This window comes from Balaenoptera acutorostrata, chromosome X, assembly GCF_949987535.1.
Source record: "Balaenoptera acutorostrata chromosome X, mBalAcu1.1, whole genome shotgun sequence".
Taxonomy (NCBI): Eukaryota; Metazoa; Chordata; class Mammalia; order Artiodactyla; family Balaenopteridae; genus Balaenoptera; species Balaenoptera acutorostrata.
The window spans coordinates 60,485,315-60,512,752 of record NC_080085.1 but is presented as its reverse complement, the minus strand read 5'-3'; the positions used below and the strand labels follow the sequence as shown (position 1 = coordinate 60,512,752).

Below are 27,438 nucleotides of genomic sequence, written 5' to 3'. Positions count from 1 at the left end.
ATTAATATTGTTAAAATGTCCATACTGCCCAAAGAAATATAAGATTCAGTGCAATCCTTATCACAATTTCAATGGCATTTTTTTCACAGAAATAGGACAAACAACCTCAAAATTTGTATGGAACCATAAAAGCCTCCAAATAGCCAAAGCAATGTTGAGAAAGAAGAAAAAAGCTGGAGGCATCATACTCCCTGATTTCAAACTATATTGCAAAATTATAGTAATTAAAACAGTATAGTATTGCATAACAATAGACACATAGCTCAATGGAACAGAATAGAGAGCCTAGAAATAAACCCACACATATGTGGTCAATTAATTTATGACAATGGAGCCAAGAATATGCAATGGGAAAAGGATAGTCTCTTCAATAAATAGTGTTGGTATAATTGAACAATCACATGCAAAAGAATGAAACCAGAGCACTATCTTACATCATACACAAAAATTAACTCAAAATGGATTAAAGACTTGAAACCATAAAACTCCTAGAAGAAAACATAGGTAGTAAGCTACTTGACATAAGTCTTGGTGATAATTTTTTGAATCTGACACCAAAAGAAAAAGAAACAAAAGCAAAAATAAACAAGTGGGACTACATCAAACTAAAAAGCTTCTACACAGCAAAGGAAACCATCAACATAATGAAAAGGCAGCCTATTGAATGGGAGAAAATATTTTCAAATCATATATTTGATAAGGGCTAACATCCAAAATATATGAAGCACTCATCCAACTCAATGGCAAAATACCCAAACAACCCAATTTAAAAATGGGCAGGACATCTGAATAGACATTTTTTTCCAAAGACATCCAGATGGCCAACCAGTGAATGAAAAGATGCTCTACATCATTTATCATCAGGGAAATACAAATCAAAACCACAGTGAAATAGCACCTCACACTTGTTAGAATGGCTATTATCAAAAAGACAAGAAATAACAGGTGTTGGCGAGGATTTGGAGGAAAGGGAACATTTGTGCACTGTTGATGGGAATATAAATTGGTGCAGCCACTATGGAAAAGAGTATGGAGGTCCCTCAAGAGATTAAAAATAGAACTACCAATTAATCCAGCAATTCCACTCCTGGGTATTTATCTGAAGAAAAAGAAAACACTAACCGATATATATATATATATATATATATATATATATATATATATACACACACATGCACCCCCATGTTCATTGGAGCATTATTGATGATAGCCAAGATGTGGAAACAACCTAAGTGTCCATCAGTAGATGAATGGATAAAGAAGATGTGGTATAACATACACAATGGAATATTACTCAGCCATAAAAAAGAATGGAATCTTGTCAGTTGCAACAACATAGATGGACCTTGAGGGCATTATTCTAAGTGAAATAAGTCAGACAGAGAAAGTCAAATACCATATGTATGATCTCTCTTATATGCAGAATTTTAAAAAAAATAGATAGATAAACAAACAAACAAACCAAGCTCATAGATACAGAGAACAGACTGGTGGCTGCCAGAGGTGAGTGTTGAGGTGTAGGAGAAATGGGTGAACCTTTTTAAAGTTTAAGTACATTGAATTAAAAGATAAAAAGTTGGCTATCAAAAAAAAAACCAACCAAACAAAAAACCAACCCACTATAAAGGAATGCCTTTGATGGTAAAGAATTAGTGAGCTTGAAGATGTCAATAGAAACTTTATACATGAAATGCAAAGATAAAAAAAAATGAAAAAGATGGAACAGAATGTCCAAAGATTGTGGTACAATTACAAATGAGGTTATATACACATAATGGGAATACCAGAAGAAGAAAGAGAGGAAGGAACAGAGGAAATATTTGAAGTAATATCAAATAAGAGTTTTCTAAAAGTAATGACAGACACCAAACTTCAGATCCAGGAAGGTCAGAGAATATCAAGTAGGACAAATACCAAAAAGTTGACCCCTAGGCATATCATATTCAAACTGCAGAAAATCAAAGACAAAGAGACAATCTTTAAAGAAGCTAGAGGGGGGTAAAAGGATAAAAATTACATTGGCTTCTCTTCAGAAAACATTCAAGCAAGAAGAGGGTGCAGTGAAATATTTAAAGTGTTAAAAGAAAAAAACACCCAGCTAGGATTATGTATCCAGCAAAATTATTCTTCAAAAATGAAGTTGAAATAAAGACTTTCTCAGACAAACAAAAATTGATTGAATTTGTTGCCAGGAGACCTGCCTTATAAGAAATGTTAAAAGAAGTTCTTCAGAAAAGGAAAATGATATAGGTCAGAAACTTGGATCTACATAAAGAAAGGAAGAGCATTAGAGAAGGAATTCATGAAAGTAGAATCAAATCTTTTATTTTACTTATTCATAATTGATTTAATAGATAATAGTTTACTCAAAATAATAATAGCAAAGATGTATTCAGTGATTATAGCTTATGGATAAGTAAAACAAATGACAGCAATGCTATAAGGGATGGGGGGAGGAATTGGGACTACTCTGCTATAAGGTACTTGCACTACTTCTGAAGTGCTATAATGTTATTTGAAAGCAAACTTGAATAAGTCATAAATGTGTATCTCAAACTCTAGGGCAACCACTAAAAATTTTTTAAAGTATAATTGATATAAGAGAGGAAAGAAAATGGAATCATATAAAATGCTTGATTAAAACCAGAGAAGGCAGAAAGAGTGGAAGACAGAAAAAGAAACAAAGAAATGGACAATGAATAGAAAACAGTTACAAATATAGTAGATATTAATCCAACTATATCAATAATCACTTTAAATGTGAATGGTATAAATACACCAATTAAAAGACAGAAACTGCCAGAGTGGATAAAAAAACAATAACCAACTAACTATATGTTATCTGTAAGAAACACACTTTACATATAAAGATAAAGGTAGATTAAAAGTAAAGGGATAGTGAAAGATATACCATGCTAACATTAATCAAAAGCAAGCTAATTTCAGACAAAGCTGACTTCAGAGGAAGGAAAATGATCAGGAAGGAAGAGAGGCATTATATAGTGATAGAGGGGTCAATTCTCCAAGACATAAGATCCTTTAATGTGTATGTGGCTAACAACAGAGTGTCACAAAATTGAGGCAAAATCTGATGAACCCACTATTATAGAGACTTCAACATCCCTCAGTCTGTAATTGAAATATCCAGCAGGCATAAAATCAGTAAGGATATATTGAGCTGAATAGCACCATCAATCAACTAGATCTAATTGACATTTATAAAATACTTCATCCAACAATAGCAGGATATACAGTCTTCTCAAGTTCACATGGAACATTCACTAAGATAAACATTATGTGTCATAAAACATACCTTAGCAAATTTAAAAGCATAGGTATCATACAAACTATATACTCACATTACAATGGAATTAAAATAGAAATCAATAACAGAAAGTAGTTGGAAAATCATATATATTGCAACGGGAAAAAGATCTAAATGATTTTGGAAAATATTTAATCTAAGCTTCCACTTCAGGAAACTAGAAAAAGAAGAGCAAATTAAATTCAGAGTAAGCCCAAGAGAAGAAACGATTAGAATCAGAGCAAATATAAATGAAATTGAAAACAGGAAAGCAACAGAAAAAAAAATCAATGAAACGAAAAGCTGGTTCTTTGAAAAGATGAATAAAATTGATAAACCCTTACCCAGGCTAACCAAGAAAGGGAGCAAGAAGACACAAATTACTAATATCAGAAATGAAAGAAGGGCCATTACTACTGCTCTCATGTACATTAAAAGGATAATAAAATAATATTATGAACAAAACAAATCTGCCCACAAATTTGATAACTTAGATGAAATTGGCTAATTATTTGAAAGATACAATCTATCAAAACTCATATAAGAAGAAATATATAATCTGTACATATAATATGTAAAGGATAACTTGTTTATATATTAAAGAAATTGACTATATAATCTGAATAGGCCTAAACATATTAAAGAAATTGAATCAACAGTTAATAACCTTCTAAAACAGAAAGTACCAGGCCCAGATGGTTTCACTGGTGGATTTTACCAAACATTTAGGGAAGAAATTATACCAATTCTCTACAACCTCTTGCAGAAAACAGAAGCAGATGGAACAATTCCTAACTCATTCCATGAAGCTAGCAGTACCCTAATGCCAAAGCCAAAGACATTATAAGAAAGGAAAACTACAGACCAACATCTCATTGAAAATAGGTGCAAAAACCCTCAACAAAATATTAGCAAGTCAAATTCAACAACGTTAAGAGAATTATACACCACGACCAAGTGGAATTTATTCCTGGTGCACAAGGCTGATTCAATATTCAAAAATAAATTAACTTAATCCATCATACAGCAACAGGCTTAAGAAGAAAAAGCATATGATTGTATCAATAGATGCAGAAAAATCATTTGACAAAATCCAAGATCCATTCATGATAACAGCTCTCATCAAATTAGGAATAGAGGGGAAATTCCTCAATTCGATAAAAAAATCTACAAAAAAATCTGTAGTTAATATCATACTTATGCTGAGAAACTAGATGACTTCGCACTAAGACTGAGAACAAGGCAAGGATGTCCTCTCTCACCACTCTAATTCAACATCACACTGGAGCTCCTAGCTAATGCAATAAGGTAAGACAAGAAAAGAAAAGGCATACAGATTGGGAAGAAAGAAATAAAACTGTCTTTGTTTGCAGATGACATGATTTTCTATGTAAAAAATCCCAGAGCATTGACCAAAAAGCTCCTGGAACTAATAAGCAAATATAATAAGGCTGTGAGATACAAGCCCAATATACAAAAGTCAATTACTTTCCTATACTAACAATGAACAACTGGAATTTGAAATTAAAAAAAAACACTTTAGCACCAAAAAAAGGAGAAATATTTACGCATAAATCAAACAGAATATGTACAAGATCTATATGAGGAAAACTATAAAACTCTGATGAAAGAAATAAAAGCCTAAATAAATGGAATGATATTCTGTGTTCATGGATAGGAAGACTCAGTATTGTTAAAATGTCATTTCTTTTTAACTTGATCTATAGACTCAATGTAACTCCAAGTAAAAATCCCAGCAAGTTATTTTGTGGATACAAAAACCTCTGATTCTATATTTTATATGGAAAGGAAAAAGACTCACAATATTCAACACAATATTGAAGAATAAGAACAAAGTTGGAGGGCTAAAACTACCTGATTCAAAATTTAGCATAAAGCTATGGTAACCAAGATAGTGTGGTATTGGTGGAATAACAGACATATAGATTAATGGACCAGAATAGGGAGCCCAGAAACAGACCCAAACAAATATAGTCAACTGATTTTTGACAAAGGAGCAAAGGCAATCCAATGGAGAAAGAATAGTTTTTTTGACAAATGGTGCTGGAACAAGTGGACATGCCCATGCAAAAAATAATCTAGACACTGTCCTTATAACTTCCACAAAAATAAACTCAAAATGGATCACAGAACTAAATGTAAAACAGAAAACTCTAAAACTCCTAGAAGTCCCCCGGGCTCCCAGCATCTGGGCAGGTGGACCCCGGCTCTTCACAATCAGCCTCCGGCCAGGGCTTGCCCCATGCTCTGGTCCCTTGCCCCACAGCCCCACAGCTCCTGGGGCCACTGCTCTGGCCAGCACGCCTCCGTTGGCGACAGACCCATGGAGGAAAGAGGGGAACTCAGCCTGACCGGCGCCAAACAGAACACCGGAGTGTGGCTGGTGAAGGTTCCTAAATATTTGTCACAGCAATGGGTTAAAGGTCCTGGAAGAGGTGAAGTTGGGAAACTGCGGATTGCCAAAAATCAAGGAAGGATGGAGGTGTCATTTACTTTGAATGAGGCTCTTGCAAATATTCATGATATTGGTGGAAAATCAGGTTCAGGCAGTGCTCCTAGAGTACATATATTTGTCTTGCAAAGTGTTGGGGGACACACATTAACAGTGTCTACTGAGAGCTCATCGGATAAGCTTTCACTGGAAGGAATAGTGGTACAAAGAGCTGAATGCTGACCCACTGCCAGTGAAAAGTACATGAGATTAAAGAGATTACAAATAGAAGAACCTTCCAAACCTGTAAGGCTATTACAGCAACTGAACAAAGTTGTGACAACCAATTACAAACCTGTTGCTAATCATCAATACAATATTGCATATGAAAGGAAAAAGAAAGAAGATGGAAAACGAGCTCGAGCTGATAACACATTTTAGACATGCTGTTTTCAGCTTTTGAGAAACATCAGTATTAATCTTAAGGACTTGGTGGACATCACAAAACAGCCTGTGTCATACCTGAAGGAAATCTTAAAAGAAATTGGTATTCAAAATGTAAAAGGGATCCACAAAAACACATGGGAGCTGAAGCCAGAGTACAGACATTATCAAGGAGGAGAAAAGAGTGATTAAGAACATTCAAAGCCTGCCTGCTAACAGAACAACTAAAGTGTGATGAGCTAAGCAAATGGCCTTGATATGTGAATCTTTGAGCACCATCTGTTACAGGGGGAAAATGACGGGTACTTTAACTTCTCTAGGTAAATTTTTAAAACAATAATTCTTTTTCTTTTTAACAGTTGAAATGAAATTTTATTATTTTTTAAATTTAATTTTATTTATTTTTTTATACAGCAGGTTCTTATTAGTCATCCATTTTATACACCTCAGTGTATACATGTCAAACCCAATCTACCAATTCATCACACCGCCACCCCCACCTCCCTGCTGCTTTCCCCCCTTGGTGTCCATATGTTTTTTCTCTACTACTGTGTCTCAATTTCTGCTCTGCAAACCGGTTCATCTGTACCATTTTCTAGGTTCCACGTATATGCGTTAATATACGATATTTGTTTTTCTCTTTCTGACTTACTTCACTCTGTATGAGAGTCTCTAGATGCATCCACGTCTCTACAAATGACCCAATTTCATTCCTTTTTATGGTTGAGTAATATTCCATTGTATATATGTACCACATCTTCTTTATCCATTCATCTGTCACTGGGCATTTAGGTTTCTTCCACGACCTGGCTATTGTAAATAGTGCTGCAATGAACATTGGGGTGCATATGCCTTTTTGAATTGTGGTTTTCTCTGGGTATATGCCCAATAGTGGGATTGCTGGGGCATATGGTAAATCTATTTTTAGTTTTTTAAGGAACCTCCATACTGTTCTCCATAGTGGCTGTATCAATTTACATTCCCACCAACAGTACAAGAGGGTTCCCTTTTCTCCACACCCTCTGCAGCATTTGTTTGTAGATTTTCTGATGATGCCCATTCTAACTGGTGTGAGGTGATACCTCATTGTAGTTTTGATTTGCATTGCTCTAATAATTAGTGATGTTGAGCAGCTTTTCATGTGCTTCTTGGCCATCTGTATGTCTTCTTTGGAGAAATGTCTATTTAGGTCTTCTGCCCATTTTTGGATTGGGTTGTTTGTTTTTTTAATATTGAGCTGCGTGAGCTGTTTATATATTCTGGAGATTAATCCTTTGTCCAATGATTCGTTTGCAAATATTTTCTCCCATTCTGAGGGTTGTCTTTTCATCTTGTTTATGATTTCTTTTGCTGTGCAAAAGCTTTTAAATTTCATTAGGTCCCATTTGTTTATTTTTGTGTTTATTTCCATTACTCTAGGAGGTGGATCAAAAAAGATCTTGCTGTGATTTATGTCAGAGTGTTCTTCCTATGTTTTCCTCTAAGAGTTTTATAGTGCCTGGTCTTACATTTAAGTCTCTAATCCATTTTGACTTTACTTTTGTGTATGATGTTAGGGAGTGTTCTAATTTCATTCTTTTACATGTAGCTGTCCAGTTTTCCCAGCACCGCTTATTGAAGAGACTGTCTTTTCTCCATTGTATATCCTTGCCTCCTTTGCCATAGATTAGTTGACCATAGGTGCGTGGGTTTATCTCTGGGCTTTCTATCCTGTTCCATTGATCTATATTTCTGTTTTTGTGCCAGTACCATATTGTCTTGATTACTGTAGTTTTGTAGTATGATCTGAAGTCAGGGAGTCTGATTCCTCCAGCTCTGTTTTTTCCCCTCAAGATTGCTTTGGCTATTTGGGGTTTTTTGTGTTTCCATACAAATTTTAAGATTTTTTGTTCTAGTTCTGTAAAAAATGCCATTGGTAATTTGATAGGGATTGCATTGAATCTGTAGATTGCTTTGGGTAGTATAGTCATTTTCACAATATTGATTCTTCCAATACAGGAACATGGTATATCTCTCCATCTGTTTGTATCATCTTTAATTTCTTTCATCAGTGTCTTATAGTTTTCTGCATACAGGTCTTTTGTCTCCCTAGATAGGTTTATTCCTAGGTATTTTATTTTTTCTATTGCAATGGTAAATGGGAGTGTTTCCTTAATTTCTCTTTCAGATTTTTTATCATTAGTGTATAGGAATGCAAGAGATTTCTGTGCATTAATTTTGTATCCTGCAACTTTATCAAATTCATTGATTACCTCTAGTAGTTTTCTGGTGGCATCTTTAGGATTCTCTATGTATAGTATCATGTCATCTGCAAACAGCAACAGTTTTACTTCTTCTTTTACAATTTGTATTCCTTTTATTTCTTTCTCTTCTCTGATTGCCGTGGCTAGGACTTCCAAAACTATGTTGAATAATAGTGGTGAGAGTGGACGTCCTTGCCTTATTCCTGATCTTAGAGGAAATGCTTTCAGTTTTTCACCATTGAGAATGATGTTTGCTGTGGGTTTGTCATATATGGCCTTTATTATGTTGAGGTAGGTTCCCTCTATGCCCGCTTTCTGGAGAGTTTTTAATCATAAATGGGTGTTGAATTTTGTCAAAAGCTTTTTCTGCATCTATTGAGATGATCATATGGTTTTTATTCTTCAATTTGTTAATACAATGTATCACCGTGTTTGCATATATTGAAGAATCCTTGTATCTCTGAGATAAATCCCACTTGATCATGGTGTATGATCCTTTTAATGTGTTGTTGGTTTCTGTTTGCTAGTATTTTGTTGAGGATTTTTGCATCTATATTCATCAGTGATATTGGTCTGTAATTTTCTTTTTTTGTAGTATCTTTGTCTGGTTTTGGTATCAGGGTGATGGTGGTCTCACAGAATGAGTTTGGTAGTTTTCCTTCCTCTGCAATTTTTTGGAAGGGTTTGAGAAGGATGGGTGTTAGCTCTTCTCTAAATGTTTTTTTTTATATATAGATTTATTTATTTTTATTTATTTATTTTTGGCTGCATTGGGTCTTCATTTCTGCTTGTGGGCTTTCTCTAGTTGAAACAAGCGGGAGCTGCTCTTCGCTGTGGTGCGCGGGCTTCTCATTGGGGTGGCTTCTCTTGTTGTGGAGCACAGGCTCTAGGCATGTGGGCTTCAGTAGTTGTGGCACATGGGCTCAGTAGGTGCGGCTCGTGGGCTCTAGAGCGCAGGCTCAGTAGTTGTGGTGTACGGGCTTAGTTGCTCCGCGGCATGTGGGATCTTCCTGAACCAGGGCTCGAACCCATGTCCCCTTCTTTAGCAGGCAGATTCTTAACCACTGCGCCACCAGGGAAGTCCCAAAGATTGCATCTCTTCTCTAAATGTTTGATAGAATTCACCTGTGAAGCCATCTGGTCCTGGACTTTTGTTTGTTCGAAGATTTTTAATCACAGTTTCAATTCCATTACTTGTGATTGGTCTGTTCATATTTTCTATTTCTTCCTGGTTCAGTCTTGGAAGGTTATACCTTTCTAAGAATTTGTCCATTTCTTTCAGGTTGTCCATTTTATGGGCATAGAGTTGCTTGTAGTAGTCTCTCAGGATGCTTTGTATTTCTGCGGTGTCTGTTTTAACTTGTCCTTTTTCATTTCTAATTTTATTAAAACAGTAATTCTTGTAAAGTTGTTTAAGTGATTTCTGAGGAAAAAGAACACATTTATTTATAGACTTAACTTGTATTAAACCAGATTATTCATGATGGGCTTAGGGGTTGGGGGTTGAAGAAGGTTTTTCTTTTTAAATATTGACTTTTAAAATGTAAAATTAGGAAATGTTTTCTAAATGAGGACTCCCCGTCCTTTTTCTCTCTGAGGAGTTGAGGTAATACAGATTCCAAGTGAATGGCATAGCAGGAAAAAAGTAGTCAACTACAGAAACTCTCAAAAGGAATTAAAAGGCCAAAGTTCCTTATTCTGAAACAAAACAAAACAAAACAGAAGAAAACAGAAAACCTCCTAGAAAATAACATATGAAAAAAATTTACCTGACCCTGGGTTTGGCAGTGGATTTTCAGGTAGAGCTCCCAAAGCACAATCCATGAAAGAAAAAAACTGTTAAACCTGGACTTCATTAAAATTAAAAACTTCTGTTCTGAGAAAGACACTGTTAAGTTAATCAAAACACAAACCACAGACTGGGAGAGAGTATTTGCAAAACACATATCTGGTAAAGGACTGGTATCCAGTATATAAAAAGAACACTTAGGGCTTCCCTGGTGGCGCAGTGGTTGAGAATCTGCCTGCCAATGCAGGGCACACGGGTTCGAGCCCTGGTCTGGGAAGATCCCACATACCACAGAGCAACTGGGCCCGTGAGCCACAATTACTGAGCCTGCGCGTCTGGAGCCTGTGCTCCGCAACAAGAGAGGCTGTGATAGTGAGAAGCCCGCGCACCGCGATGAAGAGATGGCCCCCACTTGCCACAACTAGAGAAAGCCCTCGTACAGAAACGAAGACCCAACACAGCCATAAATAAATAAATAAATAAATAAATAAATAAAGACTTTCTATTAAAAAAAAAAAAAAGAACACTTAAAGCTCAACAATTAGAAAACAAATAATCCAATTAAGAAATGGGCAAAAGATTGAAACAGACACCTCACCAAAGAAGATATATAGATTACAAATAAGCCTATGATGCTCAACATCATATGTCATTAGGGAAATGCAAATTAAGCATGAGCTAGCACTGCACACCTACTACAATCGCTAAAATCTGAAATACTGACAATACTAACTGCAGGCAAGGATGCAGGGCAACAGGAACTCTCATTCATTGCGAGTGGGAATGCAAAATAGTATAGGCACATTGAAAGAAAGTTTGGCAGTTTCTTACAAAGCTAAAAATAGTCTTACCACACAACCCAGTAATCACACTCCTAGGTTTGCCCAAATTTGTTGAAAACTTATATTCAAACAAAAACCTGCACATGAATGTTTATAGCAGCTTTATTCATGATTGCCAAAAATGGGAAGCAATTAAAATATCATTCAATAGGTGAATGGATAAACAAACTGTGGTCCATCATACAATGGAATATTATTCAGCAATCAAAAGAAATAAGCTATCAAACCACACAAAGACATGGAGGAACTTTAAATGCATATTGCTAAGTGAAAGAGGCCAGTCTGAAAAGGCTACATACTGCATGATTCCAACTGTGTGACATTCTGGAAAAGGCAAAACTGTGGACACAGTAAAAAGATAAGTGGTTGCAAAGGGTTGGGGGAGAGAGAGTATATGGGGACTATTTCTGCTCTATTTTCCTATAAACCTAAAACTTCTCTAAAACATAGTCTATTAACTACGAAAATAAATTTATAAAACATCCACCAGTTTAAAAGCAACACTGAACTGCATATAGTTCAACATAGACCTCAAAGCCCTGGCTCTGTATCCACTATGCCCCCTCCCCACCCTCTTCCATACACCTCTTGCCTCTGTACCTTCCTTCATGCCATACCCTCTGCCTGAAGTGCCCGTCTTCAGTCCATCTTTTTCTCAGTGCCTACTCATTCTTTAAGACTCAGCTCAGGCCACAATTCCTTTGTGTTCCCCTAATAAACTATTGCACCTATCAAATTATAATTTTCTGATTATGTGATTGTTCAATTTACTAAATTTTTAACTCCTTGAGGGCAAGGGCTATGCCTTATTCATCTCTGTATCTCCAGCACCTAAAGCATATCTTTTATAGTAAGTGCTCAGTACAATGTTTGTTGAATGAATAAATGAACGACTGAAGGAAGTGGACAAAGATTCTTCTGACTCCAAGTTCATTGTACTTTCTACTGAATCAGTCATGCTAAGAATACCAATAACAGCATCAAAAATTGCCAGTCAATTTACAGAGTTGTCTTGCAGACTAAATAAGTGAAAGTGATGTGCTCATAGTAGGTACTCAATAAACGTTAATTTAATTTCATTTGTTCTTTGGTTATATAGGTAGTAGGCTCCCCACTTTCATGATTCCCTCCCTTTATATAGAGAGCTACACCAGAAAACTGGACATAGCCAAGATTTCTTCAGTGATAAGCAATAAGGAGGAAAGTAAGGACAATGGCTGGCAGATGAGGATTGGAAATTTTTATTAAGAAAAAGAAAAAAGAAAAACAACCTTCAACATATTCTGTATCTTCAAATCTTATAACCTTCATAGTTTACTTCATGTTCTATCTCACACCATAAGAATTGTAAACAGACAGAATGCACAAATACATGTGGCAAGTTCAATACATTTGAAGAAGATGGAAGCCATTAGCTTCAAAGAAGAGTGAGAATTTTGAATGAGCACCACATGGAATGCCCATGTTCAGAGCCCAGATTACAGTTCCAACATCTGCTCTAAGCATGATAAAAAGGCAAGAAAAGGTAGGGCTGTGCAAGTTGATTCCCACCCCACCCCATCACATCCCAATCTCTAAAGTATTTCCGATGTGAGAAGGCTTGCATTCTTCATCCAAGGATTTCCTCTCTAGCCTTTGCAGCAGGGACTCATGCTTGAGGCCTCAGGCTCCACAAAGCAATTGACTCCATGAGTTAAGTTATGATCAGCTGTGAAACTTTTCTGGCTCAGTTCTGGTTTGGTTTGGGAAAGACTCAAAAATATTGTCAAGAATATCAAAATATTACTGTGATTCAGGCAACACTAAAACAGTCGCACTAACTGCTGACATTTTAGACGCCCAATGGTCTCTCAAAGTTCCATGAAGTATAGATTCCTTCATGTCACCAGAGATGTTCCCAAAGTGACAAACGTATGTTTTTGCTGAAGAAATATTTTGCGACATCAAGTCTTTGGTCACTTTCGCGGTTAGGATGAAAACGCCAGGCCTAAGAGCAGCAGTCTGTAAGGAGGATTGTAAAGATGAATGGAATGGATTGTGTCGTCTAGTGCAGTGTTTTTACACTATGTTCCAGACAGTACCAGGGTCCTGTGTGATATTAACAGATGTCCTCAGGAAAAGGATGCTTTGATCAAAAAGAGTTTGGGAAAAAATAGGGTTAAGGAAAAATAAACAGATTTCTTCACTGAAGACTTCTCAAATCTTTCAATACACGAACGAGAAATGTGACTCTCCAGAGCGGAATATGAAATGCAGCATTTCCCAAACCTATTTGGCCAGAGAACGTTTTTCGAAAAAGACCTATCTATCTCTTGTTGAATTAATGTTCTGGATTATACTCTTCGGTAAATACTAAGATTGTGGAAAGAGCTTGAGCTTTGTTATTCTTTCAGAACTGGGCTGGAATTCTAGTTCTAATATTCAATACCTGTGCGATCTTGGGCAAGTTACTTCAATTCTTTGAATTTTTTCATTTATGAAAATTGGGACAATAATATCTACCTCAAAAGAAATGTCAGCAGGATTAAGTGAGATAATGCACAGTACTTAGCACAATGCCTGGAACGTATAGGTACTCAAGAAATAGCAGCTATAATCATCACATTCATTTCTCATCACCATTATTATCAAGACACATCTGTGCCTGACAGGCGTGCCAAAACAGCTTCAAAATAGGTCGGGCCTGAGGACACAAATGGCTATATTTCTGATTGCTTTGGGAACTGAGTGTAAGAAGAGAACTGGACTAGTTGCCTGGAGATATAGCTCTATGACTTATTTGCTGTCTGACATTGGGCAAAGCACTTCACCTGTCTGCATTTCTCTCTCCTTCTGCCAAATATAGGTATGGACTAGGAGACCTCTTACTCTAAAATCCTGTGAACCTCAGCTCTAAAATGCTGTATAAGAGATTTATAAATTTATTGTTGAAGAAATCTGTGATACAGGTTAAATCCAATTATAAAGTATGGTCCTGTATAACAAAGCTATTTTTATGATCCAGCAGATGGCTGGCAGAAACAGTGCTTTGCCAATCTGGTTACAATGAACTCTGTATAGTGAATAATTCTAACAATTGCTTTCTCTGATCCTTGACCCCATAATCGTCACGCTCTAACATTGCTCTAATCAACTAAAGAACTTGATTATGTGTTGTTTTCTTTGTAGACACAGAGAGGGGAGCTGAGTTAAGCTAAGCTATAGAATTTCTAGCTGAGACGTTTATGTCCGATTTCATTATTTTAGAGCCGAGGAAACAGGACAGGAGAGGTTAAGTAACTTGTCAGGGGTCACACAGCCAGTAAGTAGCAGAGCTTTGAATGGGTGTTTGGACTAAATGATTCATCATCTAAGAACTTAGACATATTACTGCAAACTCTCATTCAGACCATATATAAAAATGTTAAATGAAACCAGAAATGGCTATTATAGAAACTCTACTGTTTATGCTTCCCAACCAAGTAAGATGTGTGTTTGTCATTACCCTTTATCCCTGCATTCAAGCCCTCTTCATAGGATGGTCCCTCTAATTGCACAGTGCATGGTGACACAACTTAAAGCATGATAACCTTTGCTGCAGAGCTTCAATTAAAGGTTTTTTTAATGTCCAAATGCATTACACCCTTAGTTCCCTTTAGATACATGCACAATTCCTTCCACAAAGGCCGCTATTACTCAAGTATGTCTTTTTCATTTTGAAACCACGTGGCTTAAAAAAAATTTTTAAACTAGGTTAACAGAGAAATCTTACTATGAATAGCAAAGGTTAGCCTTCAGGCTCTTGCTTTTCTCTACTTATATACTCTCTCATGAGTATATTTATTTTCAGGGCTTCAACACTTATGGAGAATCATACTTCCTAAATCACAGCCCATGTCTTCAACTACCATTGTGACATTGCCCCTTGAACACATTCCTGTTTCTTGGAACTCACATGCTTCAGATTGAACTCATCTTCTAAGTTAGTGGTTCTCAAATCTGGCTGTACATTGAAATCACCTGGGAAACTTCAAAAACTCTCAGTGCCTGGACCCCACCCCTAGAGATTCTGATGCAACTGGTTTGGAGCTGGACATGGACATGAGAATTTTTAAAAGTGCCTGGGGTGATTCTAATGTGTGGCCAAGCTTGAGAACCAGTGCTCTAGGTAAAGCCCTGAGTGCCACTTCCTTCATTTCTGTTAACGGTAGCACCATTCTCCTCTTCACTTGGGCTTGAAATCTGGGGCATTCAACCTTCAGCTCTGGGGATAAATGAGATAGAAAGAAAATCAAATTTTTGAAAGTGTGAGGTGCTAAGAAAATGCAAGAAATGGTTGTATGCAGTATGCACATGAATCATATGGATTGCTTTAGCAGTTGAGATGTGTTAATTCATTAAATGTGTTAAAGGTTACACTGACAATTTATCATCCTAACCTTTTTGTTGGGCAAAGCAGAGGAATGAGAGAGAATCTGATCTGGGGGCATGACATAAATCATCAGAGCTACCCTATCCTCCTGTGGGCAGGTCAACCCCATCAATGGGCCCAGATGGCTGGTGCCATGTGCTATCCCCAGAAGTAATTTTGTCAGCCTTGCTAAGGGTGGGCGGGTGGTCCTCTGGTTCCCTTTCACTGGGGAGGAGTGCAGCCATGACAGCTGAACAGCCAAACCACACATAGCAGTTACATTGAGAACCACACATATGCAATATGGCTCTTGACTGGGTCCCAGAATAGTCCGAGATGGCTAGATGCTGTCCTGCTGTGCATATAGTGTCCCTTTAATCAGAGACAAGGCTCAACCTGAGTCACATTGGATTCTTCTTATAACAGGACAAACTGGGAACTTCCAATGCTCAGTTTGTGTGCACTCTCTGGTCATTTACATTAGTACCTGCCCTAGGATGGAAGTGCTGCTCAATACTTTAATTTAGGAAGAGCCAATTCAATTTTATTTTTTTCCCAAAAAGGGTATACCTACCTGGCTTCACCTGAGGTTATCCTTCAACATGGAAAATGTGAGCTTGCTTTTCTATTTTCAGTATTGCCACCCCAATTGTGCATGCCATGTTCTACACATTGTATTCTGCAGAACTTTATTCCAGGAAATACATTTTCCTTTGCAGGGATATTGGATACATTATTGTAAGCCACAGAATTACATTCAAGCCCCAGCTCCACCACTTACTAAGTGCTGTAATGACACAGAGAAAGTTGCTTCATCTCTCTGAGTGCACCCTCATTTGTTAAATGGGGATACTACTACTTACCTTAGAGAGTTTTAAGGATTATAAAAGATAACATAAATAACATGTACAAGATATTCTTTAGGCACACAATAAATATAAGTTCGTTGCAAAATTTCATAAGCATATAAATTTAATTCATCCCCAAACCAAGCAAACAGAAAGCTCAAATAACCAAGACTTTAATCTAAAAAAATTAGTGTTCAGAGTGAAAATCCTAAGGCACAGCGACATTCTGAAATGGTCTTGAAGGATTTAGCTTCCTGTAGAAATTTCTTTTCTTTTCAGTTAATTCTTTCAATTATATTCAACTCATAAATGTTGTTTGAACACAAGATGTTTAACACTATATTTGTGCTACATGAAACAGACAATATAAGACCTGGCCACCTTGGTGATCTCTCTTATTTGTCTTATCTTTTTGATCAACTATCTTGGGTTTTCTAGCTATAGAATCATATCTGTAAAAATAATGATAGGTTGTATAATTGCTCAATAGTTAACAGTTCTTTTTTTCCCCTTTTTAAAAAATTATTAGCACCTTTAATTATTATTTATTTATTTATTTATTTTTTTGGGCTGTGTTGGGGCTTTGTTTCTGCACGAGGGCTTCCTCTAGTTGCGGCAAGCGGGGGCCACTCTTCATCGCGGTGCGCGGGCTTCTCACCATCGTGGCCTCTCTTGTTGCGGAGAACAGGCTCCAGATGCGCAGGCTCAGTATTTGTGGTTCAAGGGCCCAGTTGCTCCGCGGCATGCAGGATCCTCCCAGACCAGGGCTCGAACCCATGTCCCCTGCATTAGCAGGCAGATTCTCAACCACTGCACCATCAGGGAAGCCCAACACTTCTTATTTCAGTTTATTGCCTCATTGCATTGGCTACCACTTCAAGAGTAATGTTGAAGGGAATTCCCTGGCGGTCCAGTGGTTAGGATTCCATGCTTCTACTGCAGGGGGCCCGGGTTCAATCCCTAGTTGGGGAACTAAGATCCCAAAGCTGTGTGGTTTGGCCAAATACATAAATTAATTAATTTTTAAAAAAGAATTAAAAAAAAGAATAATGTTGAACATCAGCAGCTATAATGAGCATCTTTGATTTGATTTGATTTTGGCAGGAAAGTCTCTAATATATTTACCAGTAAGTACTATGCTATTTCTTATAAAGCACAAGAAATTCTTTATCGTATTAAATAATATCCTTTTATTTTATTTTATTCCTAGTTTACTAAGGATTATCAGAAAATGGTGTTAAATTTTTATCAAATCTATCTGAACTGATCATATAACATATCCTTTGAGCCAATGATGTAATGTGATATTAAGAGATTTCCTATTATTGAACCATCTTTTCTTTCCTAAGACAAACCCTACTTGGTCATGACATGTTATACTTTAACTATTTTGCAGGGTTTGATTTGGTAGTAGTTTATTTAGGATTTTTTATGTGAGACATCTTTAGTTTTCTTTTTGGTGCTGCTTTTTGGAAGGGTTTGTTATCAAGGTTATACCAATTTCATTAACTGTATTGAGAAGTATTCCTTCTCTTTGCTTACTTTGCAGGTTTATAGAGCAAGGGAAGTATCAGTTCTATAATATCTTGATTTGGGCCTAATTCCTTTTTTTCCCTAGGATGTCATTGGGTGGTTTTTCTCCGTGGTGGAAAAAAATGTACAATAGCTTTCATTTAAAACATTTACAGCTACTCCTGGTTTGTAGCACTTCCTGGAGGGACAACTGATATATAGTCTCAGTTTTTTGGTAACAGTTTACCCCACCACACTAACTTAGGAAAAAGTCCATTGATCTCTTCTTACCTGTTTTCTGTGTATTTTCATTTCAGGTACCAATGTCATTGCCTCTAGAGGGAAGGATGAGAGATATGTGGAAGGAGGAAGGAGATGGATGGGCTCAAGGAGCATGAGAAATGAAGTCTGGGAGGTTTTCTCTGGGAAGGTTTTCTTTATGGTAGAGATGAGCTTAAATTGATCTTTGGAGGAGGGCTAGTTGCCAGCAAAGACGACTAATGTAGGAGTTGGAGAAATAAATTTAATTTCAGTATGTATCACCATCAATTCATATTTACAGAATTACTGGCATGCCTTCACTTTTTAACGCACAACTGTAACTGAAACACACTTTTTTTTTGGAAAGGATTCTATTCTTTTTCTTTTTAAACATCTTTATTGGAGTATAATTGCTTTACAAGGGGGTGTTACTTTCTGCTTTATAACAAAGTAAATCATTTATACATATACATATGTCCCCATATCTCTCACCTCTTGCATCTCCCTCCCTCCCACCCTCCCTATCCCACCCTGTGAGGTGGTCACAAAGCACCGAGCTGATCTCCCTGTGCTATGCGGCTGCTTCCCACTAGCTATCTATTTTACGTTTGGTAGTGTATATATGTCCATGCCACTCTCACTTTGTCCCAGCTTACCCTTCCCCCTCCCCATATCCTCAAGTCCATTCTCTAGAAGGTCTGCATCTTTATTCCCGTCTTGCCCCTAAGTTCTTCACAACCATTATTTTTCTTCTTTTTTTTAGATTCCATATATATGTGTCAGCATATGGTATTTGTTTTCCTCTTTCTGACTTACTTCGCTCTATATGACAGACTCTAGGTCGATCCACCTCACTACAAATAACCCAATTTCGTTTCCTTTTATGGCTGAGTAATATTCCATTGTATATATGTGCCACATCTTCTTTATCCATTCATCTGTTGATCAACATTTAGGTTGCTTCCATGTCCTGGCAATTGTAAATAGAGCTGCAATGAACATTTTGGCAAATGATTCTTTTTGAATTATGGTTTTCTCTGGGTATATGCCCAGTAGTGGGGTTGCTGGGGCGTATGGTAGTTCTATTTTTAGTTTTTTAAGGAAACTCCATACTGTTCTCCATAGTGGCTGTATCAATTTACATTCCCACCAACAGTGCAAGAGGGTTCCCTTTTCTCCACACCCTCTCCAGCATTTATTGCTTGTAGATTTTTTGATTATGGCCATTCTGACCGGTGTGAGATGATATCTCATTGTAGTTTTGATTTGCATTTCTCTAATGATTAATGATGTTGAGCATTCTTTCATGTGCTTGTTGGCAATCTGTATATTTTCTTTGGAGAAATGTCTATTTAGGTCTTCTGCCCATTTTTGGATTGGGTTGTTTGTTTTTATGATGTTGAGCTGCATGAGCTGCTTGTAAATTTTGGAGATTAATCCTTTGTCAGTTGCTTCATTTGCAAATATTTTCTCCCATTCTGAGGGTTGTCTTTTGGTCTTGTTTATGGTTTCCTTTGCTGTGCAAAAGCTTTGAAGTTTCATTAGGTCCCATTTGTTTATTTTTGTTTTTATTTCATTTCTCTAGGATGTGGGTCACAAAGGATCTTGCTGTGATTTATGTCATAGAGTGTTCTGCCTATGTTTTCCTCTAAGAGTTTTATAGTGTCTGGCCTTATATTTAGGTCTTTAATCCATTTTGAGTTTATTTTTGTGTATGGTGTTAGGGAGTTTTATAATTTCATTCTTTTACATGTAGCTGTCCAGTTTTCCCAGCACCACGTTTTGAAGAGGCTGTCTTTTCTCCACTGTATATTCTTGCATCCTTTATCAAAGATAAGGTGACCATATGTGCATGGGTCTATCTCTGGGCTTTCTATCCTGTTCCATTGATCTATATTTCTGTTTTTGTGCCAGTACCATACTGTCTTGATTACTGTAGCTTTGTAGTATAGTCTGAAGTCAGGAGGCCTGATTCCTCTAGCTCCGTTTTTCTTTCTGAAGATTGCTTTGGCTATTCTGGGTCTTTTGTTTTTCCATACAAATTGTGAGATTTTTTTGTTCTAGTTCTGTGAAAAATGCCAGTGGTAGTTTGATAGGGATTGCATTGAATCTGTATATTGCTTTGGGTAGTAGAGTCATTTTCACAATGTTGATTCTTCCAATCCAAGAACATGGTATGTCTCTCCATCTATTTGTATTATCTTTAATTTCTTTCATAAGTGTCTTATAATTTTCTGCATACAGGTCTTTTGTCTCCTTAGGTAGGTTTATTCCTAGGTATTTTATTCTCTTTGTTGCAGTGGTAAATGGGAGTGTTTTCTTATATTCACTTTCAGATTTTTCATCATTAGTGTATAGGAATGCAAGAGATTTCTGTGCATTACATTTGTATCCTGCTACTTTATGAAATTCATTGATTAGCTCTAGTAGTTTTCTGGTGGCATCTTTAGGATTCTCTATGAATAGTATCATGTCATCTGCAAACAGTGACAGCTTTACTTCTTCTTTTCAGATTTGGATTCCTTTTATTTCTTTTTCTTCTCTGATTGCTGTGGCAAAAACTTCCAAAACTATGTTGAATAATAGTGGTGAGAGTGGGCAACCTTGTCTTGTTCCTGATCTTAGGGGAAATGGTTTCAGTTTTTCACCATTGAGCATGATGTTGGCTGTGGGTTTGTCATATATGGCCTTTATTATGTTGAGGAAAGTTCCCTCTATGCCTACTTTCTGGAGGGTTTTTATCATAAATAGGTGTTGAGTTTTGTCGAAAGACTTCTCTGCATCTATTGAGATGATCATATGGTTTTTCTCCTTCAGTTTGTTACTATGGTGTATCACATTAATTGATTTGCGTATATTGAAGAATCCTTGCATTCCTGGGATAAACCCCACTTGATCATGGTGTATGATCCTTTTAATGTGCTGTTGGTTTCTCTTTGCTAGTATTTTGCTGAGGATTTTTGCATGTATATTCATCAGTGATATTGGCCTATAGTTTTCTTTCTTTGTGACATCTTTGTCTGGTTTTGGTATCAGGGTGATGGTGGCCTCGTAGAATGAGTTTGGGAGTGTTCCTCCCTCTGCTATATTTTGGAGGAGTTTGAGAAGGATAGGTGTTAGCTCTTCTCTAAACGTTTGATAGAATTCGCCTGTGAAGCCATCCGGTCCTGGGCTTTTGTTTGTTGGAAAATTTTTAATCACAGTTTCAATTTCAGTGCTTGTGATTGGCCTGTTTATATTTTCTATGTCTTCCTGGTTCCATCTTGGAAGGTTGTGCATTTCTAAGAATTTGTCCATTTCTTCCAGGTTGTCCATTTTATTGGCATAGAGCTGCTTGTAGCAATCTCTCATGATCCTTTGTATTTCTGCAGTGTCAGTGGTTACTTCTCCTTTTTCATTTCTAATTCTATTGATTTGAGTCTTCTCCCTTTTTTTCTTGATGACTCTGGCTAATGGTTTATCAATTTAGTTTATCTTCTCAAAGAACCAGCTTTTAGTTTTATTGATCCTTGCTTTCGTTTCCTTCATGTCTTTTTCATTTATTTCTGATCTGATCTTTGCGATTTTTTTCCTTCTGCTAACTTTGGGGTTTTTTTGTTCTTCTTTCTCTAATTGCTTTAGGTGTAAGGTTAGGTTGTTTATTTGAGACGTTTCTTGTTTCTTAAGGTAGGATTGTATTGTTATAAACTTCCCTCTTAGAACTGCTTTTGCTGCATCCCATAGGTTTTGGGTCATCATGTTGTCATTGTCATTTGTTTCTAGGTATTTTTTGATTTCCTCTTTGATTTGTTCAGTGATCTCTTGGTTATTTAGTAGTGTATTGTTGAGCCTCCATGTGTTTGTTTGTATTTTTTACAGATTTCTTCCTGTAATTGATATCTAGTCTCATAGCATTGTGTTCAGAAAAGATACTTGATATGATTTCAATTTTCCTAAATTTATGAAGGCTTGATTTGTGACCCAAGATATGATCTAACCTGGAGAATGTTCCATGAGCACTTGAGAAGAATGTGTATTCTGTTGTTTTTGGATGGAATGTCCTATAAATATCAATTAAGTCTTTCTTGTTTAATGTATCATTTAAAGCTTGTGTTTCCTTATTTATTTTCATTTTGTATGATCTGTCCATTGGTGAAAGTGGGGTATTAAAGTCCCCTACTATGATCGTGTTACTGTCAATTTCCCTTCTTATGGCTGTTAGCATTTGCCTTATGTATTGAGGTGCTCTTATGTTGGGTGCATAAATATTTACAATTTTTATGTCTTCTTCTTGGATTGATCCCTTGATCATTAGGTAGTGTCCTTACTTGTCTCTTGTGATAGCCTTTATTTTAAAGTCTATTTTGTCTGTTATGAGATTTGCTACTCCAGTTTTCTTTTGATTTCCATTTGCATGGAATATCTTTTTCCATCCTCTCACTTTCAGTCTGTATGTGTCCCTAGGTTTGAGGTGGGTCTCTTGTAGACAGCATATATACGGGTCTTGTTTTTGTATCCATTCACCCAGTCTATGTCTTTTGGTTGGAGCATTTAATTCATTTACATTTAAGGTAATTATCGGTATGTATGTTCCTATTACCATTATCTTAACTGTTTTGGGTTGGTTATTGTAGGTCTTTTCCTTCTCTTGTGTTTCCTGCCTAGAGAAGTTCCTTTAGCATTTGTTGTAAAGCTGGTTTGGTGGTGCTGAATTCTCTTAGCTTTTGCTTGTCTGTAAAGGTTTTAATTTCTCCAGCAAATCTGAATGAGATCCTTGCTGGGTACAGTAATCATGGTTGTAGCTTGTTCTTCTTCATCACTTTAAATATGTCCTGCCACTCCCTTTTGGCTTGCAGAGTTTCTGCTGAAAGATCTGCTGTGAACCTTATGGGGATTCCCTTGTGTGTTATTTGTTGTTTTTCCCTTGCTGCTTTTAATATTTTTTCTTTGTATTTTTTTCTTTGTATTTAATTTTTGATAGTTTGATTAATATGTGCCTTGGCGTGTTTCTCCTTGGATTTATCCTGTATGGGACTCTCTGTGCATCCTGGACTTGATTAACTATTTCCTTTCTGATATTAGGGAAGTTTTCAACTATAATCTCTTCAAATACTTTCTCAGTCCCTTTCTTTTTCTCTTCTTCTTCTGGGATCCCTATAATTCAAATGTTGGTGCATTTAGTGTTTTCCCAGAAGTCTCTGAGACTGTCCTCAATTCTTTTCATTCTTTTTTCTTTATTCTGCTCTGCAGTAGTTATTTCCACTATTTTATCTTCCAGGTCACTTATCCATTCTTCTGCCTCAGTTATTCTGCTATTGATTCCTTCTAGAGTATTTTTAATTTCATTTACTGTGTTGTTCATCACTGTTTGTTTGCTCTTTAGTTCTTGTAGGTCCTTGTTAAACGTTTCTTGTATTTTCTCCATTCTATTTCCAAGATTTTGGATCACCTTTACTATCATTATTCTGAATTCTTTTGCAGGTAGACTGCCTATTTCCTCTTCATTTGTTAGGTCTGGTGGGTTTTTGCCCTGCTCCTTCATCTGCTGTTTCTCTTTCTTCTCATTTTGCTTAACTTATTGTGTTTGGGGTCTCCTTTTTGCAGGCTGCAGGTTCTTGGTTTCCATTGTTTTTGGTGTCTGTCCCCAGTGGCTAAGATTGGTTCACTTGGTTGTGTAGGCTTCCTGGTGGAGGGGACTAGTAGTTGTGTTCTGGTGCATGAGGCTGGATCTTGTCTTTCTGGTGGGCAGGTCCACGTCTGGTGGTGTGTTTTGGGGTGTCTGTGGCCTTATTATGATTTTAGGCAGCCTCTCTGCTAATGGATGGGGTTGTGTTCCTCTCTTGTTATATGTTTGGCATAGGGTGTCCAGCACTGTAGCTTGCTGGTCGTTGAGTGGAGCTGGGTCTTGGCGTTGAGATGGAGATCTCTGGGAGATTTTCGCCATTTGATATTACAAGGAGCTGGGTGGTCTCTTGTGGACTAGTGTCCTGAACTTGGCTCTCCCACCTCAGAGGCACAGCCCTGACGCCTGGCTGGAGCACCAAGAGCCTGTCATCCACACGGCTCAGAATAAAAGGGAGAAAAAAGAGAAAGAAAGAAGAAGATACAATAAAATAAAATAAAGTAAAATAAAATAGTTATTAAAATGAAAAATAAAAAATAATTATTAAAATTTTTTAATAAAAGTAATGGAAAAATTAAAAAAGAAAGAAGAGGCAACCAAACCAAAAAAACAAATCCACCAATGATAACAAGTGCTAAAAACTATACCAAAAAAAAAAAAAAAAAAAAAAGGACAGAGAGAACCCCAGGACAAATGGTAAAAGCAAAGCTATACAGACAATATCACACACAGAAGCATACACACACACACTCACAAAAAGAGAAAAAGGGAAAAAAAAATATCATTGCCCCCAAAGTCCACCTCCTCAATTTGGGATGATTCGTTGTCTATTCAGGTATTCCACAGATGCAGGGTACATCAAGTTGATTGTGGAGATTTAATCCACTGCTACTGAGGCTGCTGGGAGAATTTCTCTTTCTCTTCTTTGTTCGCATAGCTCCTGGGGTTCAGCTTTGTATTTGGATCCGCCTCTGTGTGTAGGTCGCCTGAGGGCTCCTGTTCTTTGCTCAGAGAGGACGGGGTTAAAGGAGCAGCTGATTTGGGGCCTCTGGCTCACTGAGGCCGTGGGGAGGGAGGGGTACGGAGTGTGGGGCAAACCTGCGGCGGCAGAGGCTGGCATGACTTTGCACCAGCCTGAGGCGCCATGTGTCCTCCCGGGGAAGTTTTCCCTGGATCATGGGACCCTGGCAGTGGAGGGCTGCACAGGATCCCGGGAGGGGAGGTGTGCATGGTGACCTGTGCTTGCACACAGGCTTCTTGGTGGCTGCAGCAGCAGCCTTAGCATTTCATGCCTGTCTCTGGGTCCGTGTTGATAGCTGCGGCTCGTGCCCATCTCTGGAGCTCCTTTAAGCGGTGCTCTTAATCCCATCTCCTCGTGCACCAGGAAACAAAGAGGCAAGAAAACGTCTCTTGCCTCTTCAGCAGCTCCAGACTTTTTCCCGGACTCCCTCCTGGCTAGCTGTGGCACACTAGCCCCTTCAAGCTGTGTTCACGCAGCCAACCCCAGTCCTCTCCCTGGGATCCGACCTCCAAAGCCCGAGCCTCAGCTCCCAGCCGCCACCCATCTTGGCGGGTGAGCAGACAAACTTCTCGGGCTGGTGAGTGCTGGTCGGCACCGATCCTCTGTGTGGGAATTTCTCCACTTTGCCCTCTGCACCCCTGTTGCTGTGCTCTACTCCATGGCTCCGAAGCTTCCTGCCCATCTACTCCCCCCATCTTGGCCCACAAAGGGGCTTCCTAGTGTGTGGAAACTTTTCCTCCTTCGCAGCTTCCTCCCATTGGTGCAGGTCCTTTCCCTGTTGTTTTGTCTCTGTTTCTTCTTTTCTTCTTTTGCCCTACCCAGGTACGTGGGGAGTTTCTTGCCTTTTGGGAGGTCTGAGGTCTTCTGCCAGCATTCAATAGGTGTTCTGTAGGAGTTGTTCCACATGTAGATGTATTTCTGATGTATTTGTGGGGAGGAAGGTGATCTCCACGTCTTACTCTTCCACCATCTTGAAGCTCCCGTGAAACAGACTTCTTATGGGAATGTAGTGATTAAACTTACAAATTACAGATGCTGAGCTCTGATGATAAGTACCTTATATTTCCTTGTGATCCTGTTTGTGGAAAGATCTTTGCCTTTTGTCTAGGAAATTAGCTCTTTGTAGCTTCTTTACTTAGGATGCTCACTTTCTGCATAGACACAAACAGAAGCAAAGAGCACACTAGAACATGTGGGCTGTGACTGAAAGGCCTGGTTATAGGGTGTCATAAATTTCAATTATTCCTAATAATTTGAGAAGTCAGTGCTCAGGAACTGCCCTACAACTGGAACAGGAATAACGTGGAAAGCCCATTCTCCTGAGCAAGTTTGGATTGCTTCAAACTGCATCTTTCTAACTGGTCCACTCTTTTCCTCTACCCTTTCCTTCTCTAGCAATGTTCCCACTTGCCTAATTTGCTGAGAGCATCTGGGTCAGTAACTTTCCTTGAGCACTTAAGTTTATTTCCTCTGAGCTCCAGGGCTGTTATAAAATGCTTGTTGAAATCTAGGCTGTGATTCAGTGGGGTCTGATACAGAGCCTAGATTTAGCATCTGGAAAAGCCCAAATTTCACCCTTTTATACCCAAATCTGTCACACTATAACAAACAACTGGATGGAAGTGTCTATGCTCTGTAAGGACTCTGTTCCTTCTGGCCTAGTGGTTGCCCCTTCTGTATTTGAGGAATGAGTCTAACAAAAAACAGTAACAAATTAGATTTGCCTTTTTATAGAAATTCATAAAAAGTTGAACACATTATTTAAGAAAACTATTTTTAAACAAAGCCCTTCCCTCCATTTTACCCCAGCAGTCTACTGCTGGCTCTTCCCATTCCAATGAATGAGGTCATGCTTTATGGGAGACATCTGCTTCTGAGGATATTACTACCCTGAGCACAGAACATGACTTCATTAGAGGGAACAGTGGACCAGAGAGATTCAACAGGAGACTTACATATGTGACAGCAAAAATAAAAAGAGCCAATTGAGATTCTCCTCAAGTCTCTAGCCTTCAGGATAGACCGAAGATCTGGTGATTTCACTCTCATATGATTTCCTTTTGCTTTAAAATCATGAACTATGTATGAAAACTTCCAGAAAACTGTAACTCATAGCAACACCACCTGTATTTGTAAATAGGAAAGCTGTCTTCTCTCAAGGGATTGGCTGGATTACATTCTGGGAAGAGACCAGGTGTTTGAAACTTTGGGGTTGCTACTGAATGCACACCCACACAGAGTAAGCTCTGTTTCAAAGAAGCATTGTTTCAAACAGTGCTGCAGATGTATACGATGTCATCTTTCAGTTCTGAAAAGCAAATTCAGAACATTAGCAGGGATTTTAGCTTTCCAGGAAGATGATTTCCAGAGCAGTTTTATAAGATTTTTGACATGTGTTGTTTATAACCTTAATTTTAAAAATGAGCAAGTCCAATAAATCTGTTACCTACTTAACCAAGCTCTGGTCCAGTTGCATCGGTTCCCATTTTATTTGATACTGTGAAGAAGTTTCAATAGACAGCTAAATATTTTGGTGTTATTCATAGTCTTATGTTCCTATTGACTAAGACTTTTCAGAGAAAACTCTTAAAATCACTAGCATTCCCTGGTGGTGCAGTGGTTGAGAGTCTGCCTGCCAGTGCAGGGGACATGGGTTCGAGCCCTGGTCTGGGAAGATCCCACATGCCGCGGAGCAACTGGGCCCGTGAGCCACAATTGCTGAGCCTGCGC

The 27,438-nt window shown here is 37.8% G+C and overlaps 1 protein-coding gene and 1 pseudogene across 4 annotated transcripts in view; one reads left to right on the top strand and one right to left on the bottom strand.

Moving 5' to 3' along the window:
- EDA (ectodysplasin A) overlaps positions 1–27,438 on the bottom strand; it is a 354,958-nt gene that overhangs the window by 20,924 nt on the left and 306,596 nt on the right. The gene's annotated exons all lie outside the window — the stretch shown is intronic.
- On the top strand, positions 5,649–6,392 carry LOC103008858 (general transcription factor IIF subunit 2-like; annotated as a pseudogene).